The following is a 25,645-nucleotide window of genomic DNA, read 5'->3' on the forward strand; positions in this document are numbered from 1 at the left end:
TCCATAACTAGAATTCCTTGGCTGAGGACATGTCTGATATTGCGCAAGATATCTAGATGGCAGTCGATAAAGTGCATACTTAAGAAATCAGCTTACTGGTTTTGGAAGAATCCGCCACTGGAATAACACTAGGCTGGTACAAGGGCTAGTTTCCAATGATGCTTGAATTATGGTCATAAGTTTGGAAGTTCTCCCAAGACCCTTCTCCAGTAATTTTATCAGTCAATTCTACTTCTATAGAAAGTCCTCTAAAGAATCTCTCCATTGAATTTCCTGAAGATTGACAACTTCAACTATAGTTTTTTGCACAAAATGAGCCTCACAATTACCACTTCATTGAAAATAGGACTGTGCCACTAACCTTCTGCCTAATGAACAGTACTCAAAAGAAAGATTTATTTAGTCTCCACCATCAAAAACAAAGAAGGAATATGTCGGGGAGCGTCTTCAGCAAGGTTACATCTATTCATCACCTCACCATCTGCTTATGGTTTATCTTTTGTGGCTAAGAAAGACAGATGTTTGCAGCATTGCATCAACTGAAAACAGTAAATATACAGTAGTACAGATACCCATTGCCACCTATTCACACTTGCGCTTCATGGAGTCAGTAAATTCACTGGAAAAGATGGACCTCATTTGGATTTGTGAGGGAGGGGGACAAGTGGAAGAACATCCTACCTCCATGTCCCATCATAACTCCCATTCAGTGGTCCCAGGAGAAAGGACATTGTGACTCCCAGTGTCTCTTATCCTCCTCCACCAAGGTGCCCTCCCAATGATGATACAAACCCATACAGCTTATACCTCCCTATGCACTGGTTATCCAGGGGCAAAATCAAAACAATTTTGATCCTAAGATCACCTCTGGTGGCCTGAAATGGCAATCAACATCAAAGGTATGTGAGAGGACACAATTAATATGCAGGAATAAACTTTGAAAAATGAAAAATCATTCGTAATCCCCTGTGATTTCATCAGAGATCTACCTGCTTCTGATTGAAACACCTGTATCTACATTGCAGTGGACAAATTCTACACATGTCTTTTGGTTCCTTTATAAACACTCCTAACAGCCATAGAAACTGCAAAGATACTATAGAATCATGACCAGAGATCCTTCTTTTCACTCCTGGAAGTAACAGTCAGCCTTTTTGTTTCCCACCAACCAATGAACAAATTGAGAGGAAAATCCATGAGATTCACTGTTCTTTTAGTACCTTCTGTCATTACCTCCAGAATTCCTGGATCTGCTTCCTTCTATGGGCCTAGTATGCATAAAATTCCATCTGACAAGTCACCATGGACCTCACTCCTGTCCAGTGCATGCCTGGATATCTTCAGAGAGTCCCAATCAGTGTGATCATTCACTTATTGGTTCCGGGAGAGCGAGAGACTCTGAGACTTAACCCATCCCTAGTATGCAGCCTGCTACTTACCTGACTCCCTGCACCTCATTATTCTGTGCCTCCCCTGTGTATTCCTGTTTCTCTCCTGATCTCTCTTGATGTGGATGTTCACAAAGTGCTCATCATGCTTGAGATAAAGGAAAATCTTCATCACTGGTACCTACATGGTAAACTTTCATTCAATTTACCCCTGAACATGCACTCAGACAAAGGTAAAAAAAAATTGCCACTATGGCTGTATCTTTTGAAATGGTACGTTTGTACCCAAAGGTAAGGTAATATTATTACCTTACTAACTAACAATGTGGTCAATTTAACAATCTTTATTTTAAATCTAGATGAATAGCATTGTTAAAACAAAACCCATACTTCGTAACTTTGTACCCTGAATTAATAGCATATTAGGAGGATCAAAAAAGTGCAAAGTTATACCTTTTAAAAAGGTAGATCCTCCATGACAGCTCTTATACTTTTGTAGTATATAAACTTTTAAAACAGTTGTTTCAACAGAGATTGTAAAAGCAGGTGCTATTTTTCCTTAATTGTTAATTAGTTAATGCACTTGCTTTGATGTTGATACTAGCACAATGAAAAAGATTAGCATTTCCTGAAGGAATTGTGTGAAATGCAGCACAAGATAGATGAACAGATGTAAGACGAAAAACACCAACAATGAGCATATGCAAGAAAAGAAAAAGTCCAGCCACAATGCAGAAATCAAATTACTAGCACATTGTTACTGGCAGATGCTGCATCAATGTCAAAGACGGAAAAAATCCAATTTGTAAATTAAAATTTTTTTAATTGTTATCAAAGGGCAATAATATTCATCTCTTAATACAAAATAATTACAAATTAATGGTGGAATGGCATCTGTCTTTACAACATGTTGATGCTGAGTTCATTGAAAATAGATGGGAAGAAGTAGTCGTATTTCAAGACTTACTTCTTATGTGTTGTCAGACCATTAAATGGGCAAAACATTACTAACGATAAAAACCTTACTGGTATTTATTAGGGTTGGGTATGTTTTTGTTTTTTTTTTCTCAATACCAGTGTTAAATCGATACTTTTAAAATGGTACCGGTGCCTGAATTGATACTTTTAAGCCACAAAATCAATGGACAAAAACTATATATATATATATATATATATATATATATATATATATATATATATATATATATATATATATATATATATATATATATATAAAGTTTAAAATAGTGCTGTCAAAATTAGTGCGGGTTTTTTTACTTCCTGTTGTGGTGGACGTGTGTTTAACATGCAAAGAAATATGGGTAAGATCAAGGAAGCACTTTTTGAAGGCAAGTTTCAGTATAAAACAATTAATGTCCCATCACCAGGCTCTGCAGAGTTTCATGCAATTTCAGGTGTGTCATTTTTTTATTTTTGAGTTCTGTTTTAATGGCATTTGTTACCGCATGGCGAATGGAAAGAAAAACCTCTGCATTTCATGACTCGGTGGTCCTTTACATGGGCGTAAGTCTGATTTAACAGTAGGAGGGGACAATCAATATGAAATTTCTTGAGCATTTTTTTTTTTGCAAGGGACACAAATAATACAGCCGAATTGTACTAATAAAGATATGTCCCTGCAGTTAAAAATGGTTTCATCATTATTATAGCATGAAGACTGCATCATTATGATTATTTTTTCAAAGTTTTATCAGGTTCAATGAGTAAGCAAATTTTTCTACAAAACTATTTTTTGCATTTTTTGTTGTGTTGTTTAGTCAACTAACTGACTCCTGGGGTCCGTTCTTCGTACGCGGATTACTCAGTTAGCTGGATTTGTATATTGACGATTTGACACGATCCAGGATCGTTTCGTTCTTCAAAGCTGATCCGAGAGTTGTTGTCATAGCAACAGTTCTGCTAGGTCAAACCTGATCGGGAGCAGGTTCAATTCATATAAACAGGATTAGATCGGCTTAGTTCAAGCAAAGATAATACAGAAAGTATGTTCCGAATTCTGATATTTTCTTACCGTAGTATTTATATACACTTGGGAAAATGGTACATATTTTTTTAACTATATATATAAAGTTATAGTCATTAATAAAATAAATTAAGTTATACATATTAATAAAACGTATGCAATCTGCACCCTCGAAATGAAAGTACAAAGATTGCCACCTGGTGGTGCAAAGAGAAATCTTATTGATATGAACTTTTTAGATCGCTTTAGAACAAATTGTGTATAATAGAAATGCACAATATGTGACTTTTTTAAAGCAATAATACATTTATGCAGTCATAGACATGTTTTGATAGTTAATATGCCGGTGATTTGATGCTTCACAAAAGTTGCAGACGCCTTTACCAATATGAAAATGCTTTTGTAAACAACCAGTTATTCTTTACACCGATTAAAAAACGGCTACTATAATAAAGAAAATATTTTCTAAATGTGGAACTAAATACATTGATTTGCATTGAAATACATGATGAATACACTTGACACATGAAAGTGTAAAGCCTGCAGCTCACAACAAATGTGGAAGGTTAATGCGTGTCATATTTAACAAGCCGTTTACTGCTAATTTGATGTAATTTTGCTCACATGGATAATTGAATATTAATCAGATGATGTGATTACGCTGCTGTGCCGTCAGCCAATCGTTGCATTGCTTATCATGATTTCGAGGATCAATAGATCTGTCCTTCACAACACACGCAGCGATTTCAGATCAGTTTATCCAGACAATCTATTCTGATTCGCGAACTCGTTTGAAGAACCAAATTAGCGAGAGATCAGTTATCAAGATTAAAAGATCCGGGATCTGCCAAATAATCTTAGATCATTTAAGCGAGGTACGAAGAACAGACCCCTGAAGCAGATTAAATGCAGGATAAGACGTTTTCAATACTCATAATAACTTGTTTACATTACACTTGTTAAATTGACCGATCATAAATGTAAAACAGTGAGCCTTTAAGGTTCATCTGCTAAACAGCCACAACTCCGAAAACATTAAAAAATAAAAAATTGTTCAATACCTAAAAGGACTGTCATTATCCCTTCAATGAAAAAACAACACCCTTACCTGACAGTGTACATCTGACTGACCCTGCTCAGCCTGTTCCTTAATCATTTATTTCTCCTTTGCCTGTGACTGATATTGTGACATTAGTATTTTCATAAGCACTCATTCTGAAAGCCAAATTGCCTTAATATGTGAACTTAGTACTTGGCGTTTAGCTGTACTGAAAAATAATCTTATGTCCTTATTCTCTGTCATTTTATCTAATGCATGACACTGCCAGGCAAATTTATTTATATTGTAGCACATTTTATACACAATGGTTATTCAAAGTGCTTTACATAAAGAATGCATAAAGAATGCAAAACTATCATAAAAATAATCAACAATAAAAACGAGTTAAAAAAGGCTAACACTTCAATTTCAAATTAATTGAGTCACTTAATAACAGAATAGAAATGGATTATACAAAAAATACAGTGGGGTTAGTCTGGACATAGCAGTGCTCATTTGGCAAATACACAGTTAAAAAATATGCTAATTGTGGTTGTTAATGTTAAGTTAACATTAACATTAACGCCAAGTCGTCACAAATAAAACAATACATGAGAAACGGCTTTGGCGTTGCTGCTAACTACATATGTAATTTTTTCCGCTAATACAGCATTCATGGACATTTACATCGGTAATCAGCATTTTTGCTGAAACTAATTTATGAACGAGTCTGTATTAACTACATTGAAGAGAATCGCTTTAAGGTGGATAAAATCTTTTACTTACTTACTGAAATTCAACATTAACTCAGCCGCAGCCGCACACCTGACGTGTGTGTGTGTGTGTGTGAGTGTGTGTGTGTGTGTGTGTGTGTGTTTACGTGAATAGAGCAGGAGGAATGCACACAGTGGACCGCGCACACACAGAAGCACGCAATCTATCTCACGCTTTTAAGAGCAACAAATGTGTACAACTGGAAAGGGGGCAGTATGTGATGCAATAATCGTTTATCTCGATTAATGGTTTTTCATAATTTTGGGAAGTCGAAATTGAAATCGGATTTAATTAATTGCATAGCCCTACTAAATATATTGTTAAAAACATGATACCGTGATTTTTGCAGCATTGTGCAGCCCTAATATATGAGCATAGAGTTGAACTTAAACCTCTACCCCAGTCACACAAATTACCTGACTTCAATTTAAACAATAGTGTGACTCTTTGGAAAGAAGAGTATATGATTCTCTTTAACATATCGGCAGTTACTTTGACTTCAGGATTTCTCTGAAAAGGTTTGAACTTGTTTTTAAAAGGTTGGAAACTGTATTAAAGGTAAGTTGACCAGATTCCTCAAAGTGAAATATGGGGCAGAGCCCCCCTCCTACTCATGTAAATGCAAGCCGATCCATATGGAATTGCATTGGATGATAATGTTTCACAGACAATGTAGGGAGAATTTTATTACAAGCTGTCCAAGTTGACAATAAAAAGTTGCTTAATACATTTTTTATTTAAATTTGTTTTATTGTTGCTCAATAATGTTTTGTCTCATAGCCTTTCCACATTACTCTCTTTAGCCTCTGAATATGAATACAACCCTTCAAAGGTTGTGCATTAGTAAGATTTATTTCCGTTTTGGAACAAATATAATAAAAATAATACAACTAAATACATAAATGTGCTGTTTATGGTCAAAAAAGAACATGGCTTTTACTCTATTTTTGATCTAATAAATAGCTTGCTAAGAGTATAATGTGAAAAGTAGTGACTAACTACTGTAATAGGCTGACATCAGTTTATTTTAGATTCATAATGTGACCCTCATGAAGAGGTCTTTAGACTTCAGTTATCAATGCACTGCATCAAGAGAAAAAAAAATGAATAAAAAGGCCGTTCCACAACCATCAGCACCCGGAGGAAATCATTAATGCACAGGTAAACATGGCTGAATGTAATACAAATTTGTACTGCTGTCAACATTTTAAAAATGAGCTTATGCTAGAGTATCTGTCAACATATCTGTTATAGTAATGACAGTCCCATTTGGAAAGTTAATTTATAGCTCATGAGAGAGTTTATACTTCATCTTATTTTAGCAAAATACTGAGTTTTAAGCAAAGGACGAGGGCATTTAACAAGTTAACTGACAATGGCTTAAATAGTGTCGTAAGTGTGGGATGGGGGAGTGTTTGTTTTACCTTACTATGTAATTACAGCAAATGGGAGCTTTCAAGCATTAAAAAAGACATAAAAGTGCTATAAAGGAATCATAAAATGGGATTATCTGCTCGTTTTATATCTGGTATTAAGTGTTCTTTTTTTCAAACCTGATGGATGAACAGCCCTACATGTGTGAATGGCATCTACAGATTTTGGGTCTGTCCATTTTCAAAAACATCCAGAGGTAGAACAATACACTTCCATAGTGTAAAAGCTCACATGGTCAAATGCACAACACCCACAAAACAACATGTACTATCCACCGACTGCTCTATAACTGACCATTATGGAGCTTGCTATGAGAAAACACACACACACACACACACACACACACACACACACACACACACACACACACACACACACACACACACACACACACACACACACACACACACACACACACAAAAAAGTCATTCATGCTTAGCACTTAAAAAGAAACACACACACACAAAAAAATAATTGTAGCCAACATTTATAACATTTTCATTAATTCAGTAGGACCCATGCAATAATGGTTGATAAAATGATGACATTTGGTTGAAAGATTGATGAAATTTGAAAAGTGATGACAGAGGCAAATTTGAATGCATGTTAATACCAGGTGGAAAATGTAACAAATCTTAGCTGACTGGATCCTTGAAAACACAAATAAATTAAAACGATTCTAAACTTACTGACAGAGACAACAAGAGATTCTTTCATGCATTAGTAATCATGCTAAGGACAGTACTGTAGAAACCAAGACTTAGCCAATATTACAAGCTGTCCTTCAACCAATACAACCATATGGGTCGCTTGCCACTTTCCTGAAATACTGTAGAATTTATAGTATTTACAAAAATTGTACATCTACAGATCTACTGTACTAAGGAATTGTGTAGCTTGACTGGTAGAGCATTGCATCATAGTAGCACGACAAGCATCATCAATGATATAATGCATACGAAGTGGGAATCTTTAGTGGCTTCAATCTGATTCAGATTCTGCGAGTCACAATCCAAACAACAAATATATGCAAAACAAAAATATGCAAATATATTTTCAGTTTTACGTTTCACTCAGAATTGGGAGTTCTTATGCTTTTATGATTAAAATTCATGTATGAAAGTATCAAAGTCATCATGCTTTATTTTCTTATTTTCTTATATATAAAAAAAAATAAAAATAAAGAATAAATAAACAACACTGAACATTGATTTAAGTTTGTTTTTAATCTATTCTGTTATAAATGGTGCCAATGAATCATGGTAATGCCACCCTCTTCATGTCTTTTAGTGATTCATAATCTGTCCATACAGGATAAAAAGTGCTGCGACAACCCTAGGATTCACTTGGATGCGAAATTGCATGCGACTATCTGCTTATTATTTTTTCTCTTTCCGCTCAAACCTGCGCCATTGCAATATAATTCAAACACAGACTCAGTTCTGACATTTTGGTAATCGATTCATAACAACTAGACAAAGAATCTTGATGCATTGATGAGTCAATCTATTCTCCCACACCTAATATTGAATTTTGTTCCAAAGCCACCCACTCATATACTTTGGCTTAGTCACTGATTCATCAGGGGTCGCCACAGTGAAATGAACCACCATTTTTTTTTTCTTCCAGTCACAACCCAATGCTGGGAAAAAAAACACACAATCTGTCATTCACACACTCACTCATATGCTATAACCAATTTAGCTTATTCAATTTACCTATACTACAGTTCATATCTTTGGACTATGGAGGAAAGAGCACCCAGAGAAAATACATGTGAAAATTGAGAGAACATGCACTCCACACAAAAATGCCTCTCAGCCTATCTGAGACTCAAACCAGCAACCTTCTTGCTGTAAGGCGACAACCACTTAACCTGCAAATTGTCTGTTAATGAACCATTCATTTTCATTTTGAACATATAAAAATTCTTTCAATAATTACTCACGTTCATGTCATTACAAACCCTCAAGACCTTCGTTTATCTTCCAAAAATAAATTTAGATATTTTGGGTGAAATCTGAGAGCTCCCTCATCCTTCATAGACAGCAATGGTATGACCAGAAAAACAATTGTCAAAAAAAAAGTCCAATCCAGCTCAGTGGTTCAATCAAAATATTATGAAGCTGAGAGAATACTTTTGTGCATGATCATGAGCACTGAGAAATGATGTATAGCCCAACTTGTACTGTTTGAAATAATGCACAGTTGAATATAATGTCAGCAGTGCGATATGCAAATTAAGCACATCCAGGGGCGCCACGGCCACCCCTGTGGCCACCCCAATATGATTTTGCTATTGATATTATTAACTTAAATGTACTAATGTAAATTCCTAATGATTCTATAGACAAATAAATAACATGCAGTTATTGTTTGTGCCACTAACGTAGCTGATTCACTGCACCTCTCTTCCCCAGTGGCGGATTTGGGCAATATGCCAAATGCCAGGCGGCGTCGCAAGTATCTTGCTTGGGGCCGCACGCAGAGATGGTGCAGCAAAAAACATCCCCTAGTAAAAGCATTGGGATTCCATTTACTTTATGCACGTGAGTTACTTAGTTAACGTGAGTTAACTTAGAGTGGCAATCCCAGAATAAAGACATTAATTAAGGGCCGTTCACATCTTTTTCATGCGTTCTCTATGTGCAACAAAAACAACGCTGGTGAAAGCAAACTGACGCATGCATGCAGAAAACCATTTCCCGTGCGCCTCACGCACTCGTGTGTGAATCCCGGTTGTTTACATGCATGCTGATAAAAAACGCGCCGCTCATACGCCGTGAAACCGGAGTAAGCCTTTTGTGAAGAGGTGTCAGCACACAGTGAGTTTTAAAAGTCGACAAAACTAAAGTTTATATAATATGATGATGATGATACTTTCACTAAGCATGGCTATAAAGCAGAAAGGAGGGATAAAGAGGGAGGTAAGACTTCATAACATTAATTCTCGGCCATAATTCGGGTCTAAGACCACAGATAATACTATAACACACATCTTTTTGTATTCTAGAATTGTCATAACTAATATTCATGCAAAGGGTTTCCTAAGTGATCTTAGCATATCACTCTGTTACATTGTTTTCCAGTAACATTTAGGATTGATGTCTGTTATTTTTTTAGAATAATAATTGTATAATAATCTTAATATAAATTGTATTTATTTAGAATAAATATAAATAAACTTTTGTATTTATTGAAAAAATTAATGTATTTAAGGAGGGTAGGTTTATGGGGTGGTTCGCCCAGGGTGTCAACCAAACTGCCCTCCCTGATAGTCGTTGACAGCAGACACACACTCTCTCAATAGACAGTAATGGCTATATGATATTTACCTTAAGGTACATCAATTGAAGAAGCCGCATTAATAAAGTGGCTCAAAAAGGGATATAGATGAATGATATTATTAGGGTCTATATAGTGAGTGTGTGTGTGTGTATAGTAATGCATTTTGTTCAGTTTATTCATTCGTTTGTTTTATTATTTAACTCATTAATCTCCATTAATTTTAGACATGGCATATACTGTATGCTGTACAATAAATGTATGTGAAAAATAACTGAAAGTTATTTCTATATATGAGAAGTGTTTTTAAACGAAATATTGATTTTTATTTGGTTTGCACATGTACTTGCTGAATTATTTCAAGGAATAAATTGCGATATTTTAAGACTAATTAATTAAATTAATTAAAATCACATTATTTAATTTACCAGAAATAAAAATATAACATTAGACTGAATTAATTATTTTTTGTGTGCCACCCCAAGATTTGGTGTGGCCTCCTCTGGCCACCCCTATGAAAATTTTCTGGGGGGGCCACTGAGCACATCGCAAGTGTAAACGTGCACCCTATACTTTGTAGGTTGATAATATTCAGATTGACCTTATTGTGGAAGCTAAGCACTCAGTCAAGTTTACATTATTTTGTAAATTGATTTCCACTAATGAAAATATATTAAACTCGATTAATGTAACCATTTTGAAGAAAACAGCATGTTTTACTATTGTTGTTAAATCTAGTGCGCTGCTATCTTGGAATATAGCTATCTCAATATTGTTCCCTCAGCTGAACAGATACAGTAATGAACTGAACATGGAGACTGCAAACCCTGATTTAACTCAATGAGTAAAGTTGTGGGTTTGAAGATGGTGCAAATGCAAACTTCAGATGCATGTCTAATATATAAATATATTTATTCTATTTTTTCCACATATTTATCTGTATTTCTCTTCCTGAATGGGTTTTAACCATGGTTTCATCAAGGTCCGGTGCCGACAAAATGGGGGTAGGTACTTTCACTTTTCTACTACAACAGCTTGTTCATATTCAAACCACACAACTAAGAACAACTAAAATTGGCACAGTTGTTCATGTCCTTCATACATGTTGAGAGATTGATTTGATCAACTTAAAATGATAATATGGACTTTAATAGGACTTAGTAAAGCATGTAGTCATGTGCCTTAATTGTTGCATTAGTCTGAATGAAAATGCCCTCGCCGGGCAGTGCTGGAACAGCATGAGAGTGGACCGAAGTACATCAAACAAAAGGCATTAAAAAAGAAAAAATAGAAAACGTATAAATATTTTGTATACATTAGACACAACTTTGATGCTTGTATTTGGCTCTGCCATGCACGTTCAAAACTTCAGGTATTGGGTTAAATTAAGCTTTGCAGTCTACGCTTTCAGTCCATTACTTCCACTGTATCAGCTGAGGTAACAAAACCCTCCCCGTGACATCAGACACAGCAATATTTCAAGATGGTGGCGCTCTTGCACTAAAAGCTATAGTAAAACATGCCCTTTTCTTCAAAATGGTTACGTTAATTGAAATTAATATATTTCATTAAAGTGGAAAACAATTTACAAAATAATGTAAACTTGACTGTTTCACTTCCACTTTAACCCTTTAACTAGCCCACCAAGAAAATAAATGTTTTGATTGCATTTCTTAACTCTTTATGTTGCGAGTTAACGTACTCAGTGTATTTTTTTCTAACACATCCCATAATTTCTAAAATATCAGCCTCTACCAAATGGTTAATATGTCGTTTTACAGGAAAAGTACCAGGCTTATTACATATACTATGAAAAATCGGAAAATATGAAGGGTAAGACCAATTAATTTATTTAGAAAAAATATTCAAAATAAACATTTTTTTGAATGCTAAAAATCACCCTTTTTTAAAGTATGCCATAAAACAGAGTTTCTCAACTACGTTTCTAGAGGACCACCAACACTGCATGTTTCGGATATCTCCTTTGTCTTTAATACCCATTACAGGTCTTTCAGTCTCTAATGAGCAGGTATCTGAATCAGGTGTGTAAGGAGACATGGAAAATGTGCAGAGCAGGTGGTCCACCAGTAACGTGGTTGAGAAACACTGCCATAAAATATTTCAGATTCTCATTTAATATGCTTTGTTTTTGTGTGCGTTTTTTTTAACCATAAAACCAAAATCAAGTGTAGTAGTGCAACGGTATGTTTGTTTGATTTATTTATAGATTTTTTTTGTAAACCAAAAATGCGATGTGTGTAAGCCTGTATCATTCTTTAACAGTCATTATTTAAAAGAGTAAAAACATGGTTAAACATTTGGTAGAGAAGCAGTCAAAGGGTTAAAGCATATGGTCTGTTTAAAGAATGTTTTTTTTTTGTTTGTTTTTTTTGGTATGAACAAGTCGGGATTGTTGCCGTCTACGGAGGGTCAGAGAGCTCTCGGATTTTATTTAAAATACCTTAATTTGTATTTCAACAATAAAAAATTGTCTCAGGGGGTTGAAATGCCATGGGAACAATTATTAACATTTACAGATGCAACACACGCAACACAGCAGCATAAATATTTTTTTTACACCAGGTAGAGGATGGTTAACATTAAAATGTAAAGGCACATCAAAAATAAAACAACTGTTTTCACATTATTCACATTTGTATCATTGCTCAACTGCTGTACATAAGTTGATAGAAACCAGTCTATGATTGCTTTCTTTTTAGGTTCTGCAGGAAAAAAAAAAGTTCATAGTGGTTTGTATCAGTGTAGTTTTAGATACCTTTTTTTGATTGTCAAAGGAATGGTGTAACTGATGTAACACTGAAAATCTGTTTTAAAGCATCCCGAGTTCTGACCTTCATAAAACAGAAGAAATTAAGTTCAAAGTAGCTCAGATTAAGTATCTCCAGGGGCACAGCTGTCAAATATCAATCAAGAGCTTTAGAATGCTCTATACATTCATCTTAGAAACTCCCAAATACACCACTGACAAAGAAACAATCCAGATAAGCAAATTGTATATGCAAATGGGCAAGTCAAAATCTTATAAAACGCTCTGTGATGGACCTAGTTTTTGGACCTCAAAAGCTTATTGTGACAAGCATTTCATTTGTGAAAGCTTGTCTGATGTATGGAACCGAGCATGTCAAGCTGACCCTGGAGAGAGCTGATTCAGCATCCATGTTCGAACAATGTCCAAAGGAGGCGGAATTAGCCTCTAATTCACTCTAGCCCATTCAGCTTTCTACTGAGGCTCGGCAGGCGAGAAAGGTCACAACAGGTGTCCCGTGCCGTCCCCTTTTAAGAGTGCTTGGCTGTGTTCCATGGTTACCCCAATGAATGCCACGCACCATTTCCACTCTTCGAACAAACACTACAGGTCTTTTCTTTACAGCTTTTGTCTGGTTCCCCTCGTCCAACTAGGGTCAGAGCAGGACAGTAAGTGTCCTGAGTGGTTGCTGTTTTTCACACTAAGGAACTGCCTGTGCTGGTTTGGATGTGCAGGTACGTCGATTACACAATCCACTTATATTTTGGTAAGTGATTGCTTTTACAGTTTGAGTAGCCACTGTTTAATATTGTTATGTTAAAAGTATGGTTTGAAACCATGAGTTCTGTTAAAAGGGAAGTTGATTGTTTCCGTATAATGCATTGCTCTTGATGTCATGTGACCGTCCTCTTGATGTGCTCTCGTCTCGTCGAGTGTTGAACTGACTATTAAGCCCTGACAAGAATAACAAGCTGAATTTATATGCATTTTATTGTCTGTTGTCTCATTAAGAGCAAGACAGAAATATCGTTTCTCTGGAGCTACAGCGCAACATGCGACAATGACAGCTGGTCATAAAATGGCACAGTAAACAATAAAAAAATCTATGCACAGGGTAATGATAATGAAGAATAATAGAGAAAGGTGAAGTGCTTCGCATTTGACAAAACTGGATAGTGCTGTCGACTGGCTGCAGGGGAATTTTGTGGTGTGAAATGATGTGTGCATTTTGTTTACATGTAAAATCGCGTATGCTATTTGCAAGAATGTACGAGATACTGCGCAAATATCAACCCCAAATGCGTTTTATTAGCATTTCACAAATTCGACAGCGAACAATTTTAGCAATTTAAACATTACGCTTATTTTGCTGTCATCTTGTTTCGCGAAAAATAACGCAACAAACATAAAATAGCGAAAAGCTAACACAGTGATTCTGTTTTTAATGTTATGAAGATTGTGTTAGAGAAACACATCGGAAACACATTAAGCGATAACTATCGGTGCGATTCTTTTACAATTGTGTTGTGTTAACATGTTTTTGGCATTAAAATGCCACGCAGCAGATCATATCGATTGGTCGACAGCAGCTGCGTGAGGATTTAATACGCATGGATTGACAGGAAAGCTTAGCAATCGTAGCGCATGTTGGCACAAAGAGAAAATTCCTCCAGTGTGATTCTCTGTAACCAGCAGGTACTGATACATCCATTCAAGAATTTATAGGATTTTTAGGATATCGGGGTTAAATTGTGCTCCCAACATCCACTAACATGACTTCAACATCCCAGAGACACGCTTCACCGCAAGGGTTAAAAACCGTACTACGCTTACACTCCTATCAGCATGCCTCGCCATTTTCCTGCTTTATTTCCCCTCGCTTCCATGCTTCCTGCTCCGCTGTCCCCTCCTGAACACTGATCAGTGAGGTATTTTCAGCCGGAGGACGAGACACAGAACACATAAAAGCAACACAAATAAAAGGTCATTGTCTGAGGGCTTACCGGAGCCGAGGCAGGAAAAAGGGCCCGAACCAGTCAGTAACTATCGACCACGTGCGGGAGCCGGACCTGGAAGACGGAGCACAACAAAGACAGTTTGTGACAAAGCTGACACGCTGTAGTCTTGGAGGAGTAAAATCAATTGTGACATTTTTCATTTATTTGTAAATGCCTCTTTGGCGGCAGACTCACTCGAAACGACAGTCTGGCTCTTACGGAATAGGAGAGGTGAGAGTAAAATAGAAGAATCCTGACAGTTGCCTTAATGAGATTCCGCATTAGGGCCGCGCTCACACACTTTTCCCTCAGCCAGGAGCACGCCCTTCACTTTCAATCTCGCACACAAGTAATTTGGCGAACGTTAACCCTATAAAAAACTAAATCCAGACAGCATTGCTGACACTTTTCTCACCCTTCCCGATTGAATGCAAGACAAGAGCCCTAAATATTTTGTGCCGATGCTGATGAGCTCAAATTGATGCGTGTGTGAAAATTACTGTGAACATTTGCAAAGTGTATTTGATTTCAAAACTGTTTGTAATTCAGACTTCAATGTATGTAGTACAACTTGCCTGCAAACAATGTTTTTATTTGAAAACTCTTTTTAATAACTTTATAATCTTTCGCTGTGCGTCTAATTTACCATATAGCAAAAGCATTTTTTTAACATAATGTAATATAATACACTAGATGTAACAAGCATTTCATAATTTTGAATGCAAAATCTTTATTCCTACAGGTAGGTACGGTTTTGAGACTTAACGTACCAGTTCAACAACCGATAATCTTAAAATGGCCGTCACTCATAGCTAAAAGACCAATTTCCAAAGGAAAAAATAAGATTTCTGACAGAACTGGGTTGGTTATGTCACACACGCAGACGTAATAACTTCAAAATTAGTATGTATCATTAATTGCCTGTAAATGCAAACACTGAAAATAATGTTTTATATGAAAAAATAAATAAAAACTTTATAACATTTATATTGTTGTGTAACTGTCTAATTTATATTTGATTGATATAATTAATATTTGGTATAGTGATATATTCCAGTAACGCATATTAGATGCAAAAAGTATTTTATAGTGTCAAACACAAAAACTGTGCACCAAAGTACTGCTTTTGCAACTTAAAACTGTCTTTTTTACAGAAAGGAACATACTATGCATCTAATGTACATGCCAATATCTAATTGTTTGCAGTGTGATCAGGAAATATAATAATAGTTATATAAAAATGTTATTTCAGTATCCTAGTGTTTGGAAGAAGAGTTCAAATGAAATGCATTTAAAGAGCCCCTATTATCGGTTTTCATGCAGTGTAAAACAGTTCTATTTAAGCTAAGGCTTAAATCTGAAAGTGCACTGTGTTTAAAACCTCTTATTCATATATAAAAGAGTCGACTCAGTGCTTCAAATGAACTGTCTTGATCAGTGGTCACCCAACTTGTTCCTGGAGGGCCGGTGTCCTGCAGATTTTAGCTCCAACCTTAATCACACACACCTGAACAAGCTAATGAAGGTCTTACTAGGTATACTTGAAACATCCAGGCAGATGTGATGAGGCAAGATGGAGCTAAACCCTGCAGGGACACCGGCCCTCCAGGACCGAGATTGGTGACCCCTGGTCTTGATAATGAGTCTTTAGTCGTCCTGGTGTAACATCGATACTGAACTTAAGCTCGCCCATTTGTTGCATGCACAGACCCAGGAAAATTTAAACCTCCAAGCCCCGTCCAAACACTGAAGCAAGAAGAACACTTTAGCAAATTTGCTCATCCTCCAGAAATAATTGGGTTTAGGGGCGGAGTTTGGTGCCATGCTGCCTTTTTGAAATTGTACATTTTTGTACAACTGAACTAGTTTGAATTTGTATGAATTAGCCACTAAACTGACAAAATGTAAACTAGCTGCATTTCCTTGTGACATCAAGCTGGATATCCATGTAACAAATAGATAACCAATATAACCAAATAAAAAAAAATATATATATATATATATATATGATGATGATTTTGAAACAATAAAGAAAGGTCAATTATTTTTAAATTTTCTTTACAGAAAACAAAATGTGAACACTACATTACTTAAAAACATCACGACTGAGACAACATATTTATTCTCTGCACTAAACATCTATATAGTCAACATCCCATTTCCTACATCCTATTTGTCCATCCATTCTACTTGAGGGTGGAAAAGTAAAACAGAACTGCTCATCAGTGCTGTGAGCAAACAACGTCTGTTCTGTCGCAGAAGACATGGCATACTTTACTGAAGTATTGAGTCAAGTTTATTAAGTTCACTTAGGCTATTCACATTTCAACCATGTACTACACAAGGGACTTCCTTAAATAGATCAGTAACATGTAAGCACAGCAAGACATACATCACGCACTAATTATCACAAGACTGTAGGTCTTGAAGAGGACATGACATAAGTCCACTTGAAAAGAATAAATATAATTTAAAATGTATTTAATTCCTGTGACTTTTTTAATCTTTAGTGCAATCGTTAATATAATTGTATAATATGACGGTTTAGAAGCACATATGATTATTATCTATGTTAAAAACATCCGTTTAGATATAAAGTTGGAAAAAAAAGTCCGGTTTACAACATTTTTCAGTATATGCTAATTTGTGTACATCAAAAGGCAAGGGTCAGTAAATGGTGACAGAGCTCTCATTTTGGGTAAACTATCCCTTTAATCAAACCGGAGCAAGAATATTGGTTAAATGTATAAATTTTCAATGATACAGCATGTACTATATTGTGCACTACACTCACCGGGCCACTTTATTAGGTACACCGCTCCAACTGCTTGTTAAAGCAAATTTTCTAATCAGCCAGTTACATGGCAACAACTCAATGCATTAAGGCATGTAGACATGGTCTAGATTACCAGCTGCAGTTCAAACCAAACGAAGTAGGGAAGAAAAGTGATTTAAGTGACATGGCATGGTTGTTGGAAGACCTACTCCAAGTATTTCAGAAACTGCTGATCTACTGGAATTTTCATGCACAACTATCTCTAGGGTTTACAGAGAATAGTTCAAAAAAGAGAATGTATCCAGTGAACAGCAGTTCTGAAGCCACAAAAGCCTTGTTAATGCCAGAGGTGAGAGGAGTATAGCCAGACTGGTTCGAGCTGATAGAAAGGTAACCGTAACTCAAATAACCACTCGTTACAACCGAGGTATGCAGAAGAGCATCTCTGAATGCAAAACACCTCAAACATTAAAGCAGATGGGCTACAGGAGCAGAATACCACACCAGGTGCTACTTATGTCAGCTAACAACAGGAAACTGAGCATTTAACTTAAACAGGCTCAACAAAATTGAAAAATAGATTGAAAAACGTTGCTTGCTCTGATGAGTCTCAATTTCTGCTGTGAAATTCAGATGGTAGGCTCAGAATTTGGCATCTACAACATAAAAGCATGGATCCATCCTGTCTTTTATCAATGGTTCAGGCAGATTGTGGTGTAATGGTGTGGAGAATATTTTTTTGGCACACTTTAAGGCTATCAGTACCTATTGAGCATCGTGTCATCACCACAGCCTACACAAGTATTGTTGCTAACCATGTCCATTCCTTTATGACCAGTGTATCCACCTTCTGATGGCTACTTCCAGCAGGATAACGCACCATGTCATAAAGCATAAATAATCCTAGACGGATCTCTTGAACATTACAATGAGTTCACTGTACTCAAATGGCCTCCACAGTCACCAGATCTCAATCCAATCGAGCACATCTGGAATGTGGTGGAACATGAGATTTGCATCATGGATGTGTAGCCGACAAATCTGCAGCAACTGTGATGCTATAATGTCAATATGAACCAAAATCTCTGAGCAATATATCCAGTACCTTGTTAAATCTACACCACGAAGGATTAAGGCAGTTATGAAGGCACAAGGGGGTACGACTTGCTACTAGTACGGTGTACCTAATAAAGTGGCCAGTGAGTGTATATTCAAGGTTAACATTTTTATTAGTATTTTACTAATAGTAAACACATTATTGTTATTATTGTTGTAATATTAATATTAATAATAAAAAAAACCTTAATGCTTGAATTTTGTTCACTTTTGATCAAATCAGGGTGTCTTACAAATAACACAATGGGATCTTTAATGTAATTCACTAGTGCTTAAAGGTTTAGAACTTTTTGTCTTTCCTTATACTGTTCACACTTCAGTGGAGCTCACTCAAAAAAGGATTAAAAAGCATAGCAGATCTTTTGGAAGCATCTCCCTTGTTCTCTAAAATCGCTGTGATGTGCTGGCATAAATAAAAACAGATGTCTATAATGAGAAAGTCCTATGGCGAAGCGTAGTATTGTTATACCAAAGACCCCATCACATTTACTATCCATCTCTATCTGATTACCATTTCAACTCACTTGTCGGGTGTATTTGATATGTGTTGTAATCTGATTTGTGCATCAGGAGACTCGCTGTAGAATTAAGGAACATGAGTCGCAACAGCATTGTCCTTTTTCAGGGCTGTAGTGCGAATATCATACACTAGACACAATGGAGCAGTGGTTCTCACATTGGCAATGCAGGATTGAAACTGGTTAGCAACATGTGCTTATTCTCACTCTATCCAGCTCATTTTCACTATTGAAATGCATTGTGTTTTTTTGACAAACATATGAATGGCTGTACAGTTTTTGGTTGACACATGCAGTTGAAGTCAATTATTAAACTCTGAATTATTAGCCCCCCTGTTTGTTTTTTTCTGTTTAACACAGAGAGGATTTTTCTCAACACATTTCTAAACATTTCTATATGTATATATTTCTATAATGTATATTATATGCACAAATTTCACACACTGCACACACAGAGACTCAGAGAAAGCACATAATTACATCAATTATTAATATACATAATTATAACAGCTACTCTCCATTTAGTCTTTTTTTTTTTTTGCTTAATGTTAGATATGAATTGTCTTAGAATCTGTTTTTTTTTATTACACAGACACACACACCAATCATCTGTATATCAAGCAAACAAAAATATGTTCCTAAAACAGGTTGCTAATGTACTCATTAAGACATTTATCATGGAATTCATTACGAAAACATTCAGTAACTGACAGGATTTTAGTATTTGATGGCATTTATTTATGTATTTATTTAATTTACTTATGTATTATAACTTTGTCCACCTGTGGCTCAATAAAAATAAATACATTAATTATTAATTATTATAATTTATTAATTATTATTAATAAAATAAATTAATAATGGCATACAGTAGAATAAAATCTAAATCATTAATCACAACACAAATTACATAAAAATAAATAAATAAATAAATAAATAAATAAATAAATAAATAAATAAATAAATAAATAAATAAAATAAAATAAAATAAAATAAAAAATAAATAAAATAAAAGTTTATATATTGAGGGCAAAATTATTAGCCATCCTGTAAAATACGTATTCTTTTTCAAATATCAATCAAAAAAATAAATTCTCACAGTATTTCTGATAATATTAGCAAATTCAACAGTTCAGTCATTTCAGTGCAACTTTAACATTTAACTACAAATGTAAATTAAAAACAAAACAGGGAAACAGATAAACTATACAATGTATACGCTAAAATGTACAAGCTACTCCATTACTGTACAGATTAATGTTGCAGAAATCCAGTATTTATAGCTATTTATATGAATAGAGTGATAAACTGCTTGGCATCACTAATGTAATTATCAATATTTTGCAACGTAATTTCACAAAACTGCTTTAAATCTACATACAAACTAAATTTTATTGCATATATTGTTGTATAATCATTCGCTTCATCTTTCACATGTAGAAGTGTTCCTCTGCATTTGTTTACAGCCATTCCCACACTGAGGCTCGAGACAATGACGTCACGGCTCACAGGAAGAGAAGAGCAAGTTAAGAAACGTAATATGACTGACAAATGATAAGCAAATGATCCTTCGCTTGTTCATAATGCTCACGGAAGTAAAAACACCCAGAAAGAGCGATCGCTAAAAGCAGCTAATGCTAATCAGATTACATAAATCTGTGTAAAAATGCATAGAAAGAGTGTTGCAAAATGCAAGTAAAAAAACTAAAGTATATAAGCTAAATTGTATAAGCTACTTCACTACTCTTCAGTATTTATAGCAACTTATATGAATAGAGTGACAAATTGCATAGCATTGATAACGTAATTATCAATATTTCGCCATGTAATTTCACAAAACTGCATTAAATCAACATACAAACAGAATTTTGTTGCAGTTGTATAATCATTGGCTTCATCTTTCACATGCAGAAATGTTCCTCTGCATTCGTTTACATCCATTCCCACACTGAGGCTCGAGACAATGACGTCACGGCTCACAGAAAGAGAAGAGCAAGTTAAGAAACGTAATATGATTGACAAATGATCACCAAATGATCCTTCGCTTGTTCATAATGCTCACGGAAGTAAAAACACCCGGAAAGATCGATCGCTAAAAGCAGCTAATGCTAATCAGATTACATAAATCTGAGTAAAATGCATAGAAAATGTGTTGCTACAAAATGTAAGTAAAACAAAATGTGCAAATAAGTAAGTAAATGTACCTCCAGACTAAAAGCCCACCTGCATGCTGTATAATAAAAATCTGTTAACAGAAATAAACGAGACGTGACTAAACATCTCTGTGTAAATGTTGTTTTTCAATACAGCATACAACATGTTATAGACTGCAACAAGTCAACAAAGAAAATATTGAAACTGGAGTCCTAAACCTTTCTGACCATGCTGTCCAGGTCACATAATAAATGTGCGTGGCATTAGCTTGCAGTGAATGAATTTACAGAATACTTTTAGGCAGTCGGTGATCTTTGCATGTTAAATATGCTAACTTATATCTCAACTTTGCAATGCAGCGAACTAAAAAACTTGTCGCACATGCTTCCGTTTTCGGTCTGACACATTTGCGTGCATATGAATGGAAGTCTATGGTGAGAAAAGTGCAAAGTGAGCACAACTTAAAGCTGGTTTCAGTAAATCTCCAGCATGTGCATTCAGATGTAACAGAATTTATTACAGCCATAGAGTCATTGTTCACTGATAAGCAATTTTAAAAATCGTTTTAAAATCGAATTTGATAATAATATCAAGATAATTGAGTGATAATCACAGCTGTTTGCTTAGCTTCTCAATTCACTATGGCTTTGTGTAAATGCTACATGTGAAACAATCTCACGTCAATTTGTAACGTTTTGATCCAGTTCCTTATTCGTATGAATTTGTACGATGTAACTCTTACAATTTAGTACGATTTGCTCATCACCCAATGACGGTTGGGGTCAGGGGTGGGGTTGGGTGCCACGCATCCTTTTTAAAATCTTACATTTTTGTACGACTGAACTCGTATGAATTTCTACGAATTAGCCACTAAACTGTCAAAACAGAAAATACTTAAGTTTCCTCGTGAGATCAGACTGGAAATTTCACATATAAAAACTTAGTTTTACTCCAAACTCACCTTATAACTTCAGTGCAGTGTTTAAAATAATGAAAGCTAAAAATGCTAATTTAAAAGCTAATTGTCTGTTTATAATGCAACGATATGGGGGCTTTCGGGATTTCTTTGTGGTCATTTGGAGTTTCCGTGAAAGTCCTCTCTAGCCTTTAGAGAAAATTTACAACAGATCACAGCGTGCTTCCCTGAAAATATGTGCACGAAAATCATAGTTTTGCTCAGTCATGTTTTCAGCTTCAGTTCAATCTCCAAGTCCCAGTGAACTGTCCCATAAACAACAACAGAGAACATACAACAGATCTTGTTCTTGCTTCTTGGCAAGTTGACATATGGTTGTTTGTCACAAAAAATAAACAAGCTGAGCTTAGGTTGATCAAGGTTCATTGCTGTCTGCCATCTATATTATGGTTTCATATCTCAACAGTGTATTTAAAAATGGCATTTCTTGTCATACCCCCAGCATATTGTATACACGAAACCAATATCATTCTGCAGAGAGCCATATGTACAATAATGATGTGCTATACTATTTGCATGATAACAGCAGTTTGTTATATTTGAACTTCTGACAGTTTAAATGGACATAAATGCTTGCTGTACTCTGTACTGTAATGAACTGTACTGCTCAGTAGAAACAAGCCATCAAAGCTAAGGTTATGAACATCACTACATTACAAATGCATTATTTGTAATTTGATTTACTGAGATTTTAAGAGTATAATATTACCAATACTGTATTATTTGTGTTATATTACTACATTACTGCAAGTAATATAATCCTTTGCATACTATAATGTGTAACTTCCAATACTGTTTATAAAAAGTTCTACAGTGGAAGCTGTGGAGCTGAAAACAGGCAGAAAAGCTGGAGACACATTGCAGTATATGATAGTAGCTCAGGGTTTGATCAATTTGTTTTGAAGACCTCTCTCGAAAGTGGAAAACACTTATTTTCTCTCTTTACCTTTGCAGTGGATTTTCTTTCAGGCGGCATGTGGTGTTGGAGTCAGAGGTCAGATCTCTCCTGCTGCCCGTCCAGTGAGGTCACAGCATCAGACTGCTACGCCTGACTGTCTTCTGGAGCCACCATCCATAATCTAAAGAACCCAGGGAAGAGGCCAAAAACCTGTCAGTACGACACCGGCTTCAAACTGCGCAGCTGAGGATGCCATAGGGAACAAACTGAGGCAACCGAGCAAATATGATATTTATACAAATTTTCAGATTAAAAGCAAAATGTTTTCTTTGTGTAAAACATAGCATTCATTTAACGTGTAAAGGCTAAATATCATAATTTATTATGCACATTTTAATTATGAAAAATATCCAATTCATATTTAAATGGCATGCACTCATAATAAAGCAAAACTTTTTAGTTCATATTTTTACTTAATTACAGCATTGTGTTCTTTTTCATGTTACTGATTATCTACAGTATGGTAAAATACAAATTAATTTCAAACTTACGTGAAACGTGTCATCCTCTGAATGTAGCAACATCCAATCACGGTGGTCTTCTGAGGTATGGGTCTTAACTCCAACATATTCCTGACAATAAAAATTAAACAGACATCAAATCTGAATTCACGAGCTTCCGGATGTCATCTTTTTTGCGTTTGAACGCAGAAGGCGGCAACTCATTAGCAGAGCAAGTCCCTTCTAATGTATTCTATAGTCTTTGGTACTAAACCAGAAAACATTTGTTTTCAAAAGATGTCAGCTGAATTCAAAGTGGATTTAGAATAAGCCAAATGTTTCTGAGAAGCAAGTATTTGTAAAAACTTTTTTTTTTTTCCCAGACACATTTGCCAATCATTTTGATAGATATCTATCAATGACAGCACTTAAAAAGAAAGTATTTCCTGTCGGTTTTGCTCATTTTACAAATAGGCCTTTAAGTGTGTGCAATTAACACAAATATTAATAACAAAACATATAAAAAAAAAGTAATAAAATAAACTTGAGACCTTCAACATTTTTCAAATCTGTGTTTGTATTTATGACCAAAGTGACAGTATGTCAAGCTCCTTCGTATAGTCAGATAAAATTGTTTTCATGAGAACTTTTATGGAACTTAAAGAAATGGGACAGCAATTAAATTTGCTTCGACATTAACCCATTTCACACAATGTTTTAAATACAAAAAGACGGCCACATGTATTGACAAAGTCAAGGCTTTATAGGAAAGAAATCGCATTAGCTTACTCACAAACACACAGCTACCAAAAGCACATTTATTTACAAACTCTCACTTACACTTGAACCACGACTCGTCAGTATTATAAAGAGAGGTAGACGTTTCAATACCAAAAGAAAGACAAAGAAACAAACAAGCTTTGGGGTATAAATACACAGGAAATGAATTAACTGAATACTTACAGGGGTGTGACACAGGTGGAACTAATGGGCATTAACAAACGGCGGGAAAACAGAACAAAGGAATCACATGACATAAACAGAAGCACGTGGAGCACAACACATGGGGAATCACATGACACAACAAATACCTTGACATGAAGCACAGCTGCAGCCGGTGATCAACGAGATTAGCCGAGCACAGGCGGAGTTGAAAGCGGAGCCTTCAAGCCAGACAGCTGGACACTTCGGGGCTCAAAATTGCTGCAGTCATGATAACCGATCACATGGCGTCATCATCAATATCTAATAAAAATTTTTTATAACAACAAAAGATTTACACATAAAACAGAATACAGTCTCTACAAACTATAGTTCGTTTTTAAACAATAGGAGAATTATGAATGAAATATATCACAAATGCATGAAAGAAATAAGGAGAAACGAGAGGGTAATATAAACATAAAAATAAATAGGCATATTAAATACAGAGCAATAAGCATACATTCTAGCAGTTTATACATCACTCCAAGGTAATACTTCTTGATTGAATATGCTAAAAAGGGCTTTACATTTATTTACAATTATAGATATAAAACTTTCCAATAAATATTAGTGAAAAACCCAAAATAAGGTGTTTTGATTAAGTACTAAACAATGATGAAGATTATTTTGGATAATGAAAGCATTTTCAAAAAAGCAGTTTATTTAAAAAAGATTGAACAAAAGGACATTCCAAAAATAAGTGAACAACACTTTTATTTTATAATCCTAAAAATCATTTTATAATTATTTAATAAAATAGTTCTTTAACTTAATTTGTTGAGAAACCTTTAGGGTGTCAGGATCAATGATGAAAATTATTTTTAAGACTTATTTGAGTTAATATTTAGGTTATTTACTAAAATATGCAATTTAAATTGTAGCATATATACATAACTAATATTGCCAGGTGGAGTTTGGTGTAACGTCACTCATCAGTCATCCTGCAGTCCTTTGGCTCTTGTACCCCAGACATACTTCCTCTTTCTCTTTCTGCAACCCTTCTCTGCATACCAGAACTGAACAATTACGTACATCTTTAATATATTTCACAACTT

The 25,645-nt window shown here is 35.3% G+C and overlaps 1 protein-coding gene and 1 long non-coding RNA gene across 5 annotated transcripts in view; one reads left to right on the forward strand and one right to left on the reverse strand.

The window, feature by feature from the left end:
• Positions 1–24,625, reverse strand: part of naaladl2 (N-acetylated alpha-linked acidic dipeptidase like 2) — a 629,431-nt gene extending 604,806 nt beyond the window's left edge. For 2 of the 3 annotated variants that reach the window (XM_087273252.1, XM_087273254.1), the window contains exons 1-4: positions 24,447–24,625; positions 23,658–23,738; positions 23,155–23,287; positions 14,675–14,740 (exon numbers count right to left, since the gene is read on the reverse strand). The gene's annotated coding sequence lies outside the window, so the exon portion shown is untranslated. The remainder of the gene's footprint in view (positions 1–14,674; positions 14,741–23,154; positions 23,288–23,657; positions 23,739–24,446) is intronic. The other variant, XM_087273253.1, reaches the window with a different exon arrangement.
• LOC147841665 (uncharacterized) lies at positions 13,325–23,287 on the forward strand. Of its 2 annotated transcripts, none has more exons than XR_015502353.1 (3): positions 13,325–13,437; positions 20,545–22,423; positions 22,738–23,287. It is a non-coding gene; the product is annotated as an uncharacterized LOC147841665 (long non-coding RNA). The 2 variants fall into 2 exon arrangements; XR_015502354.1 differs by having other exon boundaries at positions 13,325–13,405.
• Positions 24,626–25,645: the final 1,020 nt, after the last annotated feature.

Source organism: Danio rerio, chromosome 11, assembly GCF_052040795.2.
Source record: "Danio rerio strain M-AB ecotype USA chromosome 11, GRCz13ab, whole genome shotgun sequence".
Taxonomy (NCBI): Eukaryota; Metazoa; Chordata; class Actinopteri; order Cypriniformes; family Danionidae; genus Danio; species Danio rerio.